Here is a 19,306-nt window from a genome sequence, read left to right on the forward strand (position 1 = left end):
AGCATATAGCCGGCTGCCTCTGTATGCCATACTGGTTGCTGAAGGCACTGAAGCAGACACATATCTAGAGCCACAGATGAGGACATATAACAAGGCAAGGGAAAGGGGCTATAACGACCTCTATAGCCCTAGGCAGCTGGGCTATAAGAATGTTATTGCATTCCATCCATTTAGGGTAGAATGTTCCAAATTAGAGAGGCGCAAACAGAAAGACAAACATTTGAATTACATTGGAGCAGAAGGCTTATACCAGCCATTGTTATCTCTGATCCAATTCATTGTCTTCAGTGGAGCTGTCAACATTCAAATCTATCTTTCAATATTGATTACACAGTTCCATGCCTCAAATTGTTACTGATGTGCACCCTCACCACATGTTGCCCACAAAAAAAACAGCATCAGTTTCCTTACCTTAAAAGCTGGGGTTGTTCTGCTGAAAGGGTGCAAGAGCAGCAAAAGAGGTTGGGTAATCGTGTTCTTGCTAAAAAAAAAAAATAGGTGAGGTTTGTCAGGCTTTACCAGGTGCTGAAAAGAAAAATATAACATAATTTAGTCAACCAACACACATAAAATATACGTCAAAGCCAAGCAATGCCTGTGAAAATAATTTAAGGAGAAAAGGGGTTCCTTGTATCCGTAGTTTTAGTGTTGGCAAATCAATGGTAGGCATTGGCAGAAGTGCTGGCTATTATTACTTACTACGATTTTTAAAAAAAAGAGAGTTTATAACTTTGTTATGTGTTCAATAGACGTTAATGCTTTACCCATTACCTTCCCATGCACTTCCCCATTCTGGAACTGGGCTCAAGGCAATGGTAATTGTAAAGCACAGAGGGTTGAAATAGGTCTGCTGCAAAGAACATGTAACATGCAGATCACAAAAGTGCATGTAAGGTAGATAGTTCAATTGATTACTGCTTTTGTCAGACATGCTTTTGTTAGTAGCAGTTTGAAAGTTACAAGCCTAACAGCAGAGAGAGAGCTATTAACTGTCATCAAAGGGGTGCATACAAACTGCAAGGCATAGGTTAGAGTGTTATGATTTTTTTCTCCAGTCATTATCCTAATGTTGCTAAAAACGGGTTCAGTGGGTAGAAATGAATTCCTAGTGGAAAAATCAACACAACCATGGTGTTATGTTTTAAATTATGAATTTTTGCTGCTCTAGACCAAACAGTCAGTCCTAAACTATATGGCCAACCAGAATGGATGACATGTGGTGCCGGCACCATGTAGTCCTCTTTGTTTTATGTAACATTTCCTATACACTGATTTACCCACGTATGATCCATTGTCTCGGTATAGTGTGTGTGTGCGATGTAAAGGGCTCTGAAACCCTACACTAAACAGTACTATAGCACAAAAGGAATGCAGGTGAAAGAGGGGCTACGGGGTGATGATGGGCACTGTTGGAGCCTTGTAGCCATGGAAATCCGTGGAGTAGAAGATTTTCTGGGGAGGAGGGCGCCAACAAACAATGGGGCAGATTTACAAGCCCCTTGCGCCTCTTTTACGCCAGCGTTGTGTCACTTTTGTGACGCAGCGGCGGCGCAAAGCCAGCGCCATGATGTGGGGTATTTACAACGTGACGCATCTGGGAGATGCGTCACGTTGTAAAGCCCTGCGCCACATGTAGGCGTTCCGGTGCAGGGGGGGGCGTTCCGGCGCAGGAACGCCTCCTAAAAGTGGCTGAGTGAAATCTACAAGACTTCACTCAGTCACTTTTAAGGCCATGCTGCGTCAAAACCCTGTGCCTGCTCGAAGCAGGCGTAAGGATTGACGCAGCATGTTAGAGATAGGGCACCCCCGACCCTTGCTGGAGCTGTGTCGCGCTTGCGACGCAACTCCAGCAATGCGCCGCCTTTCCGACGGGGGATGCGTTATGCATCTGCCCATCCGAGTGCCACGGTGCGCCTCATTGTAAATGCGGCGCATCAGTGGTGGCGCACGGGTGGGCAGATGCGTCACAACTCCTCTGGTGCATCTCTGCTGATTAGCAGAGATGCGCCAGAAGTCATAAATCTGCCCCAATGTCTTCCCACTCTGCCCATGTGAGCATCCGGAGAGCCCTGCCGTAGTACCCACCGTGCCATTGGAAGAGCAGCACCTGCTTCAGAGATCTGCTCTACCCAAGTGCCCTTTCTGCCTTCTTAAGAGCACAATGAGCCCTCCTGGGATATTCTTTCTGAAATATTATGACATTACATGTTGTGCCATCCATGGAGTGTGTTACCAGGCCCTACTGTGTTGTTAGTTGATGCACTGACAAATGGCTTTAATTTTACTGCTTGCGTTTGGAAGCGCCTGCTTTCAGCAAACCAGAGTGTTTCATTCTTCCAAATGCAAAACATAAAGTTCGAGTCATTTGGCATGCCATGGACGCCGTTTGTCAGGCGTGAAGACAGGGCTCTTCAGGAGGAGTCAGGGGGCCTGTAAACAAACTATAAAATGGCACCCTGATTCTCCAGTTCCATTTCCTCTCTGGGCAATACACAGCCTACATTATAGGGCACAACTTATTACAGCTAAAACAAATTAAAAAAAGCTCAGGCAGTGTCAGCGTGTTTCCTTATGTCGCCGAGCTGTTTATAGCAGTCAGTGTCAGTTAATAGTGCCAAACTGAACGATACTCATTTTATCCACTATTAGAATAAAAGGCGAAGTCGACCTCACCTGAAAACAAACACACAAATGTCACAATAGAAACTTGAAGAGAGGATTGCAAGTATGAACAATACATGCTCGCAATGCACAACAGATGTGGGCATGTAATCCCTCTCGCCTTTGAATGCAATTTGAAAGATTTAAACATTCACCGAGTGCTTACGTAAGAGGGCGAGTTGCATAGTCAAGCTCGACAACAGGATTGTCTATTTGTGTTGTTCAATCTCTAATATTTTTTTTATGTGTTTCGGCGTGACCAGATCAAAATGCAATGTAAGTAGCAACATGTGATGTATTCAGCCGTGCTTGGAGTCCTAGCACGGATGAGCACATATTATACGGCTACTTTGGAGATGTTATGACTTTCCCAAGCCCTCCTTGACACCCAACGTTAGACCGTGTATCCTGGCAAGACCTCTAAAGGACATGGACAGCCAGCTGCGAACTCCGCCAGAGGGGTAGCAGGCCGTACAAACGGGAGAGTGCAGGCAGTGTGTGTTTGTGTGCGCGCGCGAGAGCACTTACAACTAGACGTCACGGTAGACACGTTTGCGGTTCTGTGCATATGTGTGTGCACACCTATGCGCCTGGCACAGTGTTAGAAGTGGGGGGGAACGGAAGGGCACGGCGTGCCCCTACTTTTAAAAATTATGCTAGTCCGTCCCCCTACTACTTGATTTAAAAAAAAGCGTCCCGGGACTGCCCTAATTCCCGGTTCTAGTAAGGGCTTGAAGGCAGGCGCGAAACGCCATGGGGCTCAAAGTGCTTCAAAGCCCCCCCCCCCCCCCCACCTCCCCCGTCGTGTGTCACAGACAGTTTTTGAGATTATCGCAGCCTTACCCGAGTACTTCACAGGTCTTTAAAAGACCATTTACATGTTAACGAGGCTTTGTTTATTTTTTCACCCCTTCATCTCCACCAGGGGCTGGCGAAAGGCGACAAATCCTTTCTTTGGCCGTGGTAACCTTTGCCTACTCTCCTGCTGCGTGTATATTCTTTTTCTATGCAGCGCAGGAGGAAAGAAGTTTGTTTATTTTGATTCACCTTTCCCAACCCCTGCAGCTGCTTATCACTTCAGGCTGCGACACTAAGATTGACTCATGGAGTAGGTAGGAGAATGTGTCACTATTTGTATTTATTTTTAAAATCTGCACAGGCGCAGCAGGACATGTACTTTGTGTGTGCTTCATTTAATCCGTTTTTATCATTATCATGGCCGATGCAGGACAACAATAAGACAATAAAAGATGCCCAGATACCGCTGGTGATTAATGATCCTGCTGGAGAGCCATCATTTCTCTGTTAATAGTTAAGTGCAGATGAACTGTATTTTATGTGGAAGCTCAGTGGGTTACTGTCATTGTGACAGAGATCCTTGTGTTACTTGCAGTTCAGAAGTTACAATCCTAACATAGGACAGTGACCAATGAACTGTCATCAAAGAGCTGCATGCAAACCTGAATGGTATAGTTAGAACTTTGCTTTTTTTGTTTTGTGATATAGTTAGAACTTCCCCAGTCTTTCATTATTCTAATGTTGCTAAAATTAGTATCTTTGGGCAGATATACATTTTTATCAGTAAAGCCAACCCCCAAACACTGGAGTACTCTTTAAATTCTAAGGTTATGTTTCTCCAGACCAAACCCTCTTAAAATAACTGCCCACCAGTATGGATGACATGTGATTCATACACCTTGTAATCCTCATTGGCTTATGTGACATTCCCTGTAGGCTGATTTACATACTTGTATGATTCGTTGTCTCTGTATAATGTGTGCGTGGAGTAAAGTACTGACACACACTACACTGATATGAGTAGCGCTACACAACAAATGAAATGCATATGAGAGAGGGGCTACATAAAGATGAGGGGCACTGTTGGAGGGTGGCAGTGAGGGAATCCGAGGAGGAGGTAGTGGGAGTGGCTATGTAGCGATGAGGGGCACTGTTGGAGGGTGGCAGTGAGGGAATCCGAGGAAGAGGTCATGGGGGGAGGGGGGAGCTAGGGAGAGATGAGGGGCACTGCTGGAGGATGGTAGTGAGGGATTCTGAGGAGAAGGTCATGAGGGGGAGGGGCTACAGCGAAATGAGGGGCACTGGTGGAGGGTGGCAGTGAGGGAATCCGAGGAGGAAGTCATGAGGGGGAGGGGCTATGGGGAGATGAGGAGCACTTGTGGCGTATGGCAGTGATTATTGGTGTGGCGCCAAAAAAGACTTTCGCATCAGCGCTAAAGCCGGCCTTGTCATGGCCTTTCTGTTTTGGTTTATTTAATTAGCAGTCGGGTCATAAGGGCTACTGTGGTACATACTTTAAAGTGTGTGCTAATTATATTTACTGCTATATTCAATGTTTTAAGTTTGAAGGTGATTTTACTAATGTTTTTACCGGGAAAAATGAAAGTGGAGCCCGAGGGTGCCTGATATGGGGCTGGGGCCCAAGGTCAGCTGTGAGATAAGGTGCACTGGAGAGGAGTAGTGGATAATCAAGCCTGTAAGGGAGTGCGTTGCAGAGTCTGGGGTCAGGTGGAGGTAGCAATGAAGAGGGATCCTCCATGAAGGCTCGAACAGAGGGAGCCCAAGTAGTGTCACTTGCCTGATACTACCACCTCAGAAACCTCCTCTTCCCATCAAAGGAAAATTACATAGAAAAAACCGTTTTTGAGAGTGATAATATTTAGAAAGAGATTTGGAAAAGAGTGCGATTTACTGGGCCTTGTAAGACTAAGAAGAGATAAAGGAGGGCCCGGAGGGTGTTGCTACTCCCAAGATAATTTTGAAAAAAAAATTATAGGGTCAAATACTGCTTTTTATTTTCAACACCCCATTTTTACACAAATTCTCTCAAAAGCCATTACTGTGCCAAGACAACATCCCCAGGAGTTGACCACATTTTTTTTCAAGATGCACAATATGTTCCTCCCATAAGTAAATATTTACCTCCACTTTGCCAAGGCCTGTGTTTTGTCCTGCTTGCTCACATGTTATCTCACTCAGGCTCACTACCCCCATTATTCATTCTCATTCACTTTCCCTTTTACTCAAAATTGCTCACTTGCACTCACTCTTCAACATTCGGTATCACATTCTCACTCACTCAGTCTCACCACTTTTTCCTACTCTGATTACCTCATTCTAACTTACAGTTTCACTTACTCTACGTGACTCCTCTCACTCACTTTCTCTCACTTTCATCGACACTCACTCTTTCACTCATGCTCAGTTACATTCAGGCACTCAATCATTCACACCCACATTTACTTACTCGCACTCATTCTTCTTTGCAGGACACCTGAATACTTATGTGCTATACTATGTTTGAGCAGCTAGCTGGCTGACATGAATAAGAATTATGTATTTATTTATCTCACTTGTAAAGCGCACTCTCACCTAACAGGCATCCTGGCGCTGACAATCAAGAGTGCACAATTTGTGGATAAGAAGGTGCCCTTGTGGGTTTCCGTGAGTCAGATCAGATTCTCTTGAAGAGTTCCTTTGTCTCTGAGCCCTGCTTAACACATGTGTACAGGAGGAGCCCTATATTCATGTCCTCAATGTTTGAGACAAAAAATACTCATTGATTTCTGAACGAGAGTAAAAGCGTTAAGGTAACATGTCGTTCCTGCTTATATTTTGCATGCTTTACATAATCCTGCATTCCCTAAGAGTATTTGCTTTTCCCAGAATGTTGTTACTTTTTTTCAGGCACTGCATAATTTGAAATTAGTCACATCCAGGTGCTTATAATGGGGCAGAATTGGGTTGTAGGTGAAGACAGTGCGAGTTTCACTCAGTGGGGCAGAAGGGTGTTCGGTGGAGATAGGATGTGGCATTATGGCCAGAACTACCAAATTTGGAACTGGGGAACCTGGTTCAGCCTTCATGCCTTGTCCATCAGACCACTCCTGAGGGAGCACCCATGATAGACCTTAGTAGGCCCCACTAGACCTTAGAAGCCCTGGTCTCTTGGCACCAGCAGGTGAACCCTACCGGTGGCCAGTTGGGTAAACTTGAAGCCCTGTCCACCACAATTCATACCGAAGTTCACCACCAGTCTTGCGGGCAGGTCTACAAAGCAGCACACCCTAGAGCAGCAGTGGCTTTGTCACGCAGTAGTTTTCCTGCAATAATAAAAGTCTCCCACACAACTCCGACGGGTTTTTGACGCATTCATAGATTTACAAGGACTTGTAATCCTGGGAATGCGGCAAAATCTTGCGCTGCCCCAGAGGAGGCATAACTAGGAGAAATATCTTTATTTCTCCTTGCTTTTTCCTCTTTCAAACTGTGCTTTATTCTGCAGCCCACATAGAAAGATGAAAAAGCCTCTCAAGATTGTTTTTGTACAGGAAGGTGCCCCTTCCTGCACAAAAACAATCCTGCATGCAAAGGAGGCTCCCTGGCACCATGGGGCAAGTGTGCCTGCGTTGAAGCTAGGCTGTCGAAATGGCGCCAGTGCAGGGGGAAAAGACCGGAATGCACCATATTGGATAAATACGGCACATTCCCGCCCTTTTCCTGTGACGCAGAGCAGCGCAGCAAAGTAACTTGCTGTGCTGCCCTGCGCCACCATTCCCATAAATATGTCCCTAAGCTCACAAATAGTAAATTGACCACACTAATTATCTGTGTAAGAGCATGTATTGATAAACACAATGAGCCACTGACCTTTTTCTTGGACCTTGTTGAGTTGCCAAGCACAGCAGCAAATCTAATCTTAGATACCTTACTTGCATGCTTAGAGAGACACGGTTTTACTGATGAGTATTTAAAAAGTTATTTGGTTCAGCTTGTAACAGATGGTGCTTCCAATATGATAGGTAGGAAATCCGGTGTGGCAACTCTTCTGAAACTGAAATATCCACAGTTGTGTGTATGGCACTGTGCTAACCACAAGCTGGAGCTTGCTGTGGGTGATGTTTGTAAAGAAGTCGCAAGCATTAATCAGCTCAAATTTTTTTTTGATAAACTATATACCACCTACCATGTCTCTCCGAAAAATCAGAGAGAGCTTGGGGAATGTGCTCTGGAGGTAGAAGTAAGACTTCTGGCATTTGGAAAGGTGCTAGATGTACGTTGGGTGTCCTCAAGTGAAAGATCTGTGAGAGCTGTTTGGAATAACTACAAGGGACTTATTAAACATTTTATGGAATCTTCCGAAGACTCAACGAGGAGTGACATTGAGCAGAGGAAATATGCTGGTTTAAACCGTTTATTAACCTCCCTGGTGTTTGTTGAAAATATGGGCATTTTATATGATGCTCTCACAGAATTGGGTGACCTATCCAGAAGGCTGCAGCGGCGTGATATGACCATATATGAGGCCGATCGTTCAATACAGATGCAGATTTTAGTGTTTGAATCAATGGCTGATGCACCTGGGCCCTTTGTTTGCTACAACTGCATTAGATGCTGCTGAACGGATGCAGTTTGCTGGTGTAGGACTGCAACAGGACAAAGGCTGTGTTAGCATCAATAGGGCACAGTTCTTTAGGAGCTTAGCAAATAACCTGCGAAAAAGGATGAAAATGTCTAATGCATCAAATGTTTCTAGATGCACAACCACAAACAATGATGAAATAGAATACAAAGAGTTAGTACATAGAATGAAACTCCTACAACCAGTTTATTGGCCAGATCCAGTAGACATCTTATACGGTGAGGGAGAATTACAAAACCTTTGTAGCAGGTTGCATGTATTTGATACCAGGCAGTACATCCTTGGTTTCAGAGAGTACAAACAAAATAAAAATTGCATCTCTGAAAGCCTGAAACCATTAATGCACATTATAAACACCTTTTGTACCTCAACTGCTGAATGTGAACGGGGCTTTAGTGTAATGAATGATGTGCTCACACCACTGCGGAACAGAATATCAATCAATCTTCTGTCTTCTACAATGTTCATAAATATCGTGGGGCCACCTGCCATAGAATTTAAACCTGAATTTTATGTTCAGAAATGATTAGGAAAAAGGGAGGAGAAGTGCAGATGAAAGAAACTGCATGGCTCGGAGACAAATGGCTTATGATTCCACTTATAAGCGTATTTGGAATATTCTGTGATTGGAAACATGTCCCACATTGTAAATGAATTGAATATAAACAACTTATATATTAAACCTCAAATTAACATGTTTATTGATTCTTTGAATTAAATAACGTTATAAGCTGTAACTGGTCAGTGAAATGCCAAACGTTCAAAAATTGGTATGTTTTGCTATTTCTAGCCACACCTCCGACTCCGCCCACTAATCCAATCCTTGGGTTATTCCCGCCCCCTGAGTCTCCGCCCACAGTTCCCCTACTTTTTTTTCCCCACTTCGACCACTGGCCCTGGCATATATAACAAGTTTGCACGTCTGTGCTGCGCATTTGTGTGCGCACGTGTCTGCGTGCACGCGCATGGCTCGGTAATTCCATGCATGGGAGCGCTCATTAGTACTCCCAGTTTCAATATCAAATAAATGTTGGCATTCACAGGAACGAGCAACTCGGTACAAGTTACTGAATGACTTTGACGTTCGTTATGGTTAAATAACGTTAAGTTATTTTTCACAATTACTTGGATGTGCTTTGCTACATTGCAGGCTCCGGTGGCTGGGGAAGAAGGAACGAGCGGGGAGGCAGGCACGATGGAGGTGTGAGAGGAAAAGAAACATCGAGAGGAGAGGAAAGCTGGAGGAGAGGGGAGATGATAGCAGGGCACAGCACCAGTTATTGCTCGCGACCAGCTGCTCATGACTAACTTTATACAAATTCTCCGGCATCTGTCTTTTGGAAACTATCCGCCCATCTAGTACAAGCACTTCTGAGTTTCATAAGGATGATGAGGGGAATGGCGCTCATATTTCTCTATGGGAAATTCTGCAGATGTGATAGCAGGCACTGACTTCCAAAGGGACTTTCTCTTTCTCAGTATAAACTGAGAAACCCACCCCTGTGGCCTGGGTACCTTTGGAAGGGGAGCTGTGAAGGAAGCAACAGAGAAAGGCTGGATAGGTTACAAAGCAAACAAAAGGAGATGAGGGACGGAGAGCTTAAATCTTTCAGACACTCACCCCCAGTCACAGATCTTGGTTGAATTCATCATCCGTCTGTAGCTCACTTCGCCACCTCTGTTCAGACCCAGCCATATGCAAATCAGTCTTGACCCTGTTCCTCCTGGGAACAGTCCAGCCCGAACTACCCAGCCAAGTCTTCCCTGTATTGGAAAACAAGCATCCTGTGATTGGTTTCAGCGCAACACCCCTCATCAGCCAGGCTAGCTTGAATCCAGCGGCAAAGTGAGCAAGGGACCCACGTCTGGGCATACCCTGCCAACTTAGGGCGAACAAAGCGAAACACAAGGAGATGATGGACGGAGAGCTGAAACTCTGCAGACACTCACCCCCAGTCACAGATCTGGGCTGAATTCATCATCGTTCTTTAGCTCACTTCGCCACCCTAGTTCAGACCCAGCCATATGCAAATCAGTCTTGACTCCGTGCCTCATAGGAACAGTCCAGTCTGAACTACCAAGCCATGCCTTCCCTTGACTCTAAACAAGCATCCTGTGACCGGTTTTTGGGTAACACCCCTCATCAGCCAGGCTATCTTGAATCTAGTGGCAAAGTTTATCAAGGGACTCACGTCTGGGCATACCCTGCCAACTTAGGGCGATGGATAATAGGCAGCCAGGAAGTCAGATGGACTGGGAAACTGACAGACGGACAGGGAGACATATAGACCAGCCAAAAGGAAGCCAGGCTGTCAAACTGACAGTCAGATAGACAGACCATCCTATAGACATTATTGTGCTGGTGCAGATCAGGGCATATAAATTCTCCCTACTTCCACGGATAGAGTAATTTCACAGATACACGCACATACACTCACCATACTCTTGGGCCCATTTCACTGATATACACTCATATTACTCTATCAGTACCAACCATGAGAGAGGAAACCTTCTAAACACCCTGCATCTACAACAAGGTCGATAAACCTAATTGATACTGTCCTGAGTCATGATTTAAACAACAATAATCAATAGAGTACTCAATAATTGACAAGAAATAATCACCAACACTGTATTTATAATTATGATTCTTTATCTAAAATTAGTTCAAATGGAAAGGCAATCAAAATAAAATCATTTTTCATAGTTACCTATTCTAGCTAAATGTCATAAATGGGTCAGGACAGGTCTCTTAGTAGAAGTCTCCCAAGTCGCCGTCCTCACAGCATCGATCCTCACCAACGCAATGTTCGGAAAGATGTGGCCTCAGAAATCCAAATGCAATGACCACAGACCCTCTCTAGTCTAGTATATTTATAACAAAAATTACAAAATAAAGCAACATAAAATGTTCTAAATTTCCGTTGAGCCGCTGAGCAGAGCGAGCAGGAAAGGATGTAGCATCGCTACATTTGGAAAATCTCCGCTCAGAAAAAATCACAAAAATAAAAAAACGGAAGAAGGAACTCAAGTTTACAAATGTTTCTTTCGAAGCCGCTCTTCCTTGATATCTCTAGCAGAGCCACCGCAGCATTGTCATTGTTCATTGTGACCTTATCCTCGTCCAAGGTACTTGGACTTACGCCCAGAACTGCTGTCCTCACGGAAAACTTTTAAACCAGGCGAAGACTGTGGTCAGGTGACTCTCGACCATGTTCAGCAAGGCCCTCTCATCAAAATTCGATCACTCAAGCACAGGCTTTAAACGGCAGCCATTTTACGATAGGCCAAAACAGACCATCTTAATTAAAAGAGACAAAAACAACGTTACCACAGCATAGTGATTAAACAGTGTTAACCCCACTAATACCCTTATGTGTATGTAATTATCTAGCCTTTGCCACACAGAAAAGCATTAGTACACGTTATTTCAAAAGCGTTTTGTGCTTTAAAACAAACAGCACTCAGCAACATTCATTTAATTAAACATGCACATTATTATTAAGCAACATGAATGCATCCCCACGTGTAGTTTTCCCTTGTTAGTTCATGTTGATTAATCAAAATTTTCACACAAAACAAATAATTAACGTTACAAATTAATATTTTTAATTTTCGACATATAGACAAACCGGAGCTTAAAAACCCAATAGATTTTCAACAGAAAACTCTGCTCCAGCAATCCCCCCTTTGGTGATATTATCACCAAATAAACAACCCAAAAAAAAATTTTTTTGTCAAATTTAGTCCCATTTTAGGAGAAATTGGAAATGTCTTTTTCTTTTACACAACACTACACACCAGACTCCCTTTCATCATCCCTCTTCGTCTCCAAGTAAACACTCTCCCTCAATTCTTCTAATTCTATTTCTTGTGGATCTCTTTTTGACCTCTTATTTCTCTTTTCAATATTTCTTTTGATTAATTTCTTTTTCCCTCCCCTGTTTTTACAACTCAAATATCCCAATCTTAGTATCAATAGAGCAACAATTACACAAGTCAAAGGAAACAATATCTTACCTATAACAGTACTACCTATTTTTGCAATAAAACTCTTAACAGCAACTATTTTATTAGCTATTTTGGTCCAGATACTTTCAGCTTCCAGTGGTACTAATTCTTCATGCAAATCAGTAATATTTTTGATATAGACCTTCAGGTCTTTGCTTTCGTCAGGAATGTAAGTACAACAATGTTGAACTTTCAGCATTCCACAAACTCCACCCTCCTTGGCCAATAAAATATCAAGGGCAAGTCGATTTTGCATAGACATGGCACGTACGGCAATCATCTCCGTATTTACCAAAAGAAACCCTCCAGCGGTACTTGTCGATAAGCGATCCACCACTGTTGACAATTTCCGAATTCCATATGCATTTAAAGAAATTCCCACTGCTGGAATTAAAGCTCCAAAGATATCACCTACAATTTCGGACCAAGTTTCTCTCTTAAATCGTGTTAGTAAATTAATATGTTCTACATCTTCTATTCTATCTATATGAAAGATCTTTGGAAAGACCAGGCCCACATAACACGTGCCATACCAATGGTCAGGCAACCTGTAATAAGCCTTGTTCCCACAAACATAATACACTCCTGGGAAAACTGGATCCTCTCCTCCCTTGAAACCCCATCCTGTCGCAATGAAGTATGTATCATGACACTCACTAGTCCCAACAAAATATGTATCATATTGGGATTTCTTCCTTGTAATGCATAGTTTACCCTTCTGTGGTGCATCTAGAGCTAAAGTTGGACTAGCCCCATTTCTCAATTCTTTCCCCATCTCAATGTCCCAAATTGTCTCACTCACTTTGTATTTCCCTACCTTTTCATGCATGCTCATTCTCCTTTCCTCTACCATATTTAGGAAAGCCTTCTCCTCTTCTTCCAAGCTGCAAGTCAAATTATTCTTAAAAATGTAATCTAATGTTAATTCTTCTTTCTCAATAAAAATCTCACCAAAATGTTAGCTTCTTTAGCTGGATTCAGCCTTTTGTTCATAGACAATTGCCCAAAAATATTATCTTTGTTAGACAGCACATAATCTATTTTCCCCAACAAATAAAAAACACTACTCAACACACTACATGAAATTCCATACGTAGCTGGTAAATGGTGATAAGTAACACCCTCTGAAACGGATGCAGGTAACTGCATACATACGTAGCAATCCCTCACTTCCATTGTCTTCACAAATTCATATAGCAATTTTGAAAAAACATTACTAGAAAAATCATTAATTGACCTATCTTTATGCATGTAAGTATTACTAATTCTAGTTGGGACTACTTTTTGTGAATTCTTTTCTACATTAGTCTCATTCTCAGTATGTATCTCAAATGTACCTATTGTAACTCTAAATGTAACTAATAAAGCTAAAACACCCCATAGTAGCATTATTAATCCAGTACAGCAACAGCACATTCTACACCATCTTTTCAAGAAGGCACATCTACTTTGATTATTCTCTATGTTAGCCATTTTACTACTTTGACCGTGTCTTTTGACTTAGCCTCTACTACTCCACTACTGCAATTCTTTATTTCTGGATTACTTCAGACAGCTAAATTTCAGACTTTCTCCTTTTCACTTTTCACCAAGTGATTTCTTCAGTTCACTCAATTTGGATATTCATCACTCTTCACTCCTTCTTCAGCAATATCAAATTGTATCAGATCATCAACAACATCCTGTGCATCCGACTCTTCTCCAATGTCAGTCAGGATAACTTTTAAGATTCCAACAGAATTTTCCTTTTCCTCAACCACTTTTCTCAAGATCCCCTCCGGATTGTCTCGATTCACTGTTTCTTCTTCTTCTCCTCCTTCAGACAGTGCCACATAAGACCATTCCGGTGAGCTGTACTTTTGGTTGGGTCTTCTAATTCTCTTTATCTCCTCGGGTTATTTTGACTCCTTTTGCTCCTTTCTCTTCACTTCGTTTTGACTCGATACCTCATTCACTTGTTCAGCTTTCGATGTATTTGCTCTTATCAGTCTGTATCTCAGCTTCTTTACTCTGTTGTTAGGCCAAAGATCTCCTCTTACAACCTTTTTTGGTCTTGTTTCTTTATTATTTCTTTCTCCAATCCAAGTTCTCTTTCTCAGAACTCGACCTTCTGATTTTTCATTCTCACTCTCGTCCGATTCTGTTTCAAATGCCTCTTGTTCTTCAGCAGTTTTCTTTTGCTCCACACTCTTTATCACCACTGTTTGAGACTTCCCTATTTCTTTCCCTCCTCGGGTCTCCAACACGCAATCTTCTTGCTGTCTACTTGTCCCTTCACCTAGCTCATCAGGAATATTCCCTACACCTCCTCGGGGGTCTTCCGCAATCTGTCCCTCTCTATCTTCTTCTGACCCTACTTCTTCAGATGCAATCTCAAGTGGATTTTCAACCTCCTCATCTGATTCAGGAGTAATCTCTGTGGAACTGCTCTTTTCTCTTCTTTCTTTTCCACTGCTTATTAGAACTTCAGGCTCTCTCACAGAATCTGATCTCCTTTTTGAAACTCTCAATGTTTCTCTTGAAGCTTCTCCTGGAAAGAAAGAATCACCTGACTCTCTTTCTCCTTCAGCTCTTCCAGAATTCTGATTTCTCCTTACTGGTTCTGTTTCTTCATCATCACTGTAATCTGATTCTTCAAAATACTCTTTACCAGTCCCATCGTTTGGGTTTGGAACTCTCAGAGTATGACTTGCATGCACCCAGTTCTTCACACCAGCACACTTCACTGCAGTTGTCGTAGGCAGAATGACTTGTCTTGGTCTTCCCCACCTTGGAACCAAGCAATTTCTTCTTCTGTGCACTATAATCCTCACCCAGTCCCCTGGACTCAGATCATGAGCTTGCTTCTTCTCAAGTGTAGTAGCGTCCACTGGGAGCCTAGCGCGCATCCAAGATGGTCGCGTGAGCACAGGGCTCCCCGGACCCTTTCTGCTCCTCGGAATTTATCCTGAGAATATCCTGATGTGGTTTATGGAATCTGGGAGATGAAGACCAGCTGAGCACATATCTCTTTTCAAAAATCAACTCGGACCTGGGAAACCTGAGTTGTCGTCGTCGGAACTTTTGGGACCCACCCGACGGAGGTGACCGGGGTGAAGGTGACCCGTGGGGCCGGGCTGCAATTGAACAACAGCGGCTTCAGCGCGGTACCAGTTGCCGATCCACCACTTTCGGTTTCGGTTTTGGACTTCAGGAGACCAGCTGGCGGGTGCGCTCGGGGTGGAGAGGTGCTTCCTGGGCCTCTGCACGAGGTTTTCCTCCACCTGCCACTAGAGTGCCTATAGCCTCGGACCCCCTATACCGACATTTTGAGGTCTTCTTGCTGGTGCCCTTACACCTCTTGGTTGGAGGTCCCCTTGAGTGACCGTGTTCACATGGGGGGCAAAGGGGGTCCCGAGGGGCGCAAGACCAAGGCCTCCCTCCGCGGGGGAGCGGTCCAGAGCAACAACATGGACCGCTACACCCAGGGCAGAGGGTCCCCTGGCGCTGCTGGCCTCCCCCCGGACGCAGCAGGGGGAGGCACGAACGTCTCTACGGAACTTTCCCTGCAGGACATTATGGGCGCCATTGCTGGCATCAGGGAAACCATCGCCACGCAATACGAGGCCCTGGCCCGTAAGATCGACACCGTCGCGATTGATGTCACCCTGATCCAGGCCGACCTCTCCAAAACAAACGAGAGGGTCCAGGCCCTCGATACACGGACCTCCACCCTCGGTGCGGAGGTGTCGGATCTGCGGGCCGCGCTTGGAGACATCAGGGTGGTCAACGATCATATGGCCCGGCGGCTTGAGGACTTCGAGGGACGGGCCCGACGCAACAACATCCGCGTCATAGGTGTACCGGAGTCCTCCGACGGCCGCCCGGTTGACCTCGTGGTCGAGGAACTTATCCTGCAACAGTTGTCCCCGGCTGGCCTAAGTAAGTTCTTTGCCGTGGAGCGGGCCCATCGAGTTCCGGGCGGTCGGCCGCGGCCGGGGGCCCCCCCGAGGCCTATCGTGGCCAAACTATTCCACTACAGGGACCGCGACGCTATTCTGCAGGCCTCACGGACCCACGGCCCGGTTCGTCACGAGAACTCGACCATCAATTTTTACCCGGACTTCACGCAACTGGTCCAGAAACAGCGGATGGGATTCCAAGGGGTGAAGCGTCGTCTCCGCGAGCTGGGCCTAAAGTATTCGATGCTCTACCCTGCAAAACTCCGAGTGGAACATGGGGATCGGACAGCCTTTTTTGACTCTCCTGTGGCCGCAAGTGACTGGCTGGACTCGCTGCCGGACGGAGGTGGCCGTCCCGGACCCTCTGCGGGCACCGCAGGTGACGGGTCCCCTTTAGAATGACTTTTGGTCCTTGATTTTGCCGTTTTGCACTGTTCAGTTGGGTCTTACTTCTTTTGTATATTGTGTTTCACCAGGACCTGTGAGGGGGGCGGGCGGGGACGGGTCCCTTTCCTCCTCCGGGGTCTTTTCGTAGAATGGGGTTAGTGGGGCGACAGGCACACTGCAAGTTGGGGGGGTTTTTTGGCCCGCAGGGGTGCAGGGTGGGGGGAGTTGGACTTGGGGTGGGGTTGGGGGGGAGGAGGGGTTGTTTTGTTGTGTGTTTTTTGTTTACAGGGCGAGGTATTGATTTTTGTCCACATCTGGGAACTGTGCTGCAGGCTGGGGGACCCTTGATCTATTGGAGGGGATGGGGGGGGACGGGTTGAGGCTTATGTCATGGAACGTCAATGGGTTGGGGGACCGTATCAAGCGGGGTGTAGTGCTGCAATATTTGCGTCGTTTGACTCCTGATGTGGTGTTTCTCCAGGAGACGCATCTGGTTGGTAATGTTTGTCATGCAATGAACAGGGGGGGATATCGCCTCGTAGCCCATTCTGGTTTCACAACTGGTTCCAGGGGGGTGGGCATTCTCCTGCGAACCTCCCTTCCGGTGGAGATCACTAAGATAGTCTCGGATGACAGAGGGCGCTATGTGTGTTTGATTGGGAGGTGGGAGGGGCAGCCCCTTACCCTGGTTTCAGTCTACGTCCCCCCGGGCCTCCAGAACTCCACCTTCACTGACTTGGGTCGAATGCTGCTTGACCTTCCGGACGGCCTCCTGCTCATGGGCGGGGACTTTAATTCTGTGGTTTCGGGTGAACTGGATCGTCACCCACCAAGGACCCTCCCCGCTGCCCAGGCATGGCTGGGTGGGATGTTGGAGACCTTCGGCCTGGTGGATAGCTGGAGATTAATGCATCCGACCCAATGTCAGTTCACCTTTCACTCGGGGGCGCATGGGAGTCTCTCTAGGTTAGACTACTTCCTTATGCCCGCGGCGCAGACTGGTCGGATTAGAGAGGTCAGGCACCTGGCGCGGGGTATCTCCGACCATTCTCCGCTGTGGCTTCTTTTTGACACCGGGTCGCGGTCTGCAGGGCGGATCGCTCCCATTAACCCATGGTACCTGCGAGACCCTACGACTCGCGACAGCCTGGTTAAGGCTATGGACCAATACTTCCTTGATAACGAGGGGTCGGTGTCGTCTGCAATGTCCCTGTGGGAAGCCTTTAAAACCGTGATCCGCGGACACGCCCTCTCCCAGATAGTGGTGGCTAAGAAGGTCAAGAGTGAGGCAGTGGTGAGGCTGGAGACTGACATCTCGGGGCTGGAGTCGGCCTTGGAGGCGAATGTCACTCCGGACGGGCTCCATGCCCTTAGCCTGAAACAGTTTGAATATAGGTCCCTGGTCACTGACGCGGCCAAAACTATGTATAGGGAGCAGCAGGGTCGACTGTACGACGCCGGGGACAAGGCGGGAAAGTTGATTGCGTGGCTGGACAAAAAGGAGAGAGTGAATCGTGTGGTCCCGGAGTTGCGTGCTGCGGATGGTGTGTGTGTGACTGAGCCGGATGAGATTGTGGAATGTTTCGCCGACCACCTCCGGGCTGTGTACTCCCCAGTGACTGACAGAGATGAGGACGACTCTCGCCTTCTACTGAGGGATATTGCCTTGCCCGGCCTGTCCGCTGAGGACCGTGAGCGGCTGGACGCCCCCTTGTCGGCGGATGAAATAGCGACCGCGATCCGCTCCCTTCGCTCGGGCAAGGCTATGGGTCCCAACGGTTTGCCCATTGAGCTATATAAATTGCGCCCTGATAAGCTTGCGCCCTTCCTCAGTCGCATGTTCCGTGAGTCTCTTGCGGCGGGTTCCCTTCCGGCTGACCAGCGTTTGGCCACGATAGTCGTGATCCCCAAGGAGGGCAAGCCGCGAGACCGCTGTACTTCTTACCGGCCTATTTCACTGCTAAATGCAGAGCCTAAAATCCTGGCGAAAGTCCTTGTCAATCGTTTGTTGAGCGTCGTGTGCGATCTTATTCATCCGGACCAATGCGGCTTCATCCCGCATCGCAACACCGCTCTTAACTTGCGGCGTCTTCACGGCGCCCTGGCCAGGGCGGAGCTCCTCTCCGAACCGGCCGTGCTGGTTTCTTTGGATGCCACGATGGCTTTTGACACCATCGAGTGGCCATTCCTCTGGGCTGTCTTGGCTAAATTTGGCTTTGGGGAAGGATTTATTGGCTGGGTGAAGCTTCTTTACACGGGACCCATGGCTCAGGTGGTGGTGAATGGGCGGGTCTCTCGGCCCTTTGCCCTCGGCAGGGGCACGAGGCAGGGGTGCCCGTTGTCCCCTTTGCTCTTTGCTCTCGCCCTGGAGCCACTCGCTGCTTGGCTCCGCTGGGAGCCCTCGCTTAGAGGGATCCGGTGGGCCCCGGGCTTCGAAGATCGGGTCTCGCTGTATGCGGACGATATTCTCCTGTATCTCACCTCACCGCGGCAGTCGCTCAACGTCCTCTTTGACGTTTTGACTTCCTTTGGGAACAATTCGGGTCTCACGATCAATTGGTCTAAATCCTGCGTCTATCCTATCTCTGGTGGTCCTCCTCTCCTGCCGCCTCGGCTTCCGATCCAAATATCTCTGAGCGGCTTTAAGTACCTGGGGATATACGTTTCGCTGGACCCGGTGGCTCGCTATGAGCAGAATCTCCTGCGTCCACTCCGGCGATTGCGAGAGGACACGGCCCGGTGTTGCAGGCTGCCCCTGTCCCCGCTGGGTCGGGCCGCGCTGTTCAAAATGATGTCCCTTCCCAGGTTCCTCTATGCACTCCAGAACTCCTTCGACGTTATCCCAGTGGCCTACTTTCGGGAGGTG

This window comes from Triturus cristatus, chromosome 9, assembly GCF_964204655.1.
Source record: "Triturus cristatus chromosome 9, aTriCri1.1, whole genome shotgun sequence".
NCBI classification, from domain to species: domain Eukaryota; kingdom Metazoa; phylum Chordata; class Amphibia; order Caudata; family Salamandridae; genus Triturus; species Triturus cristatus.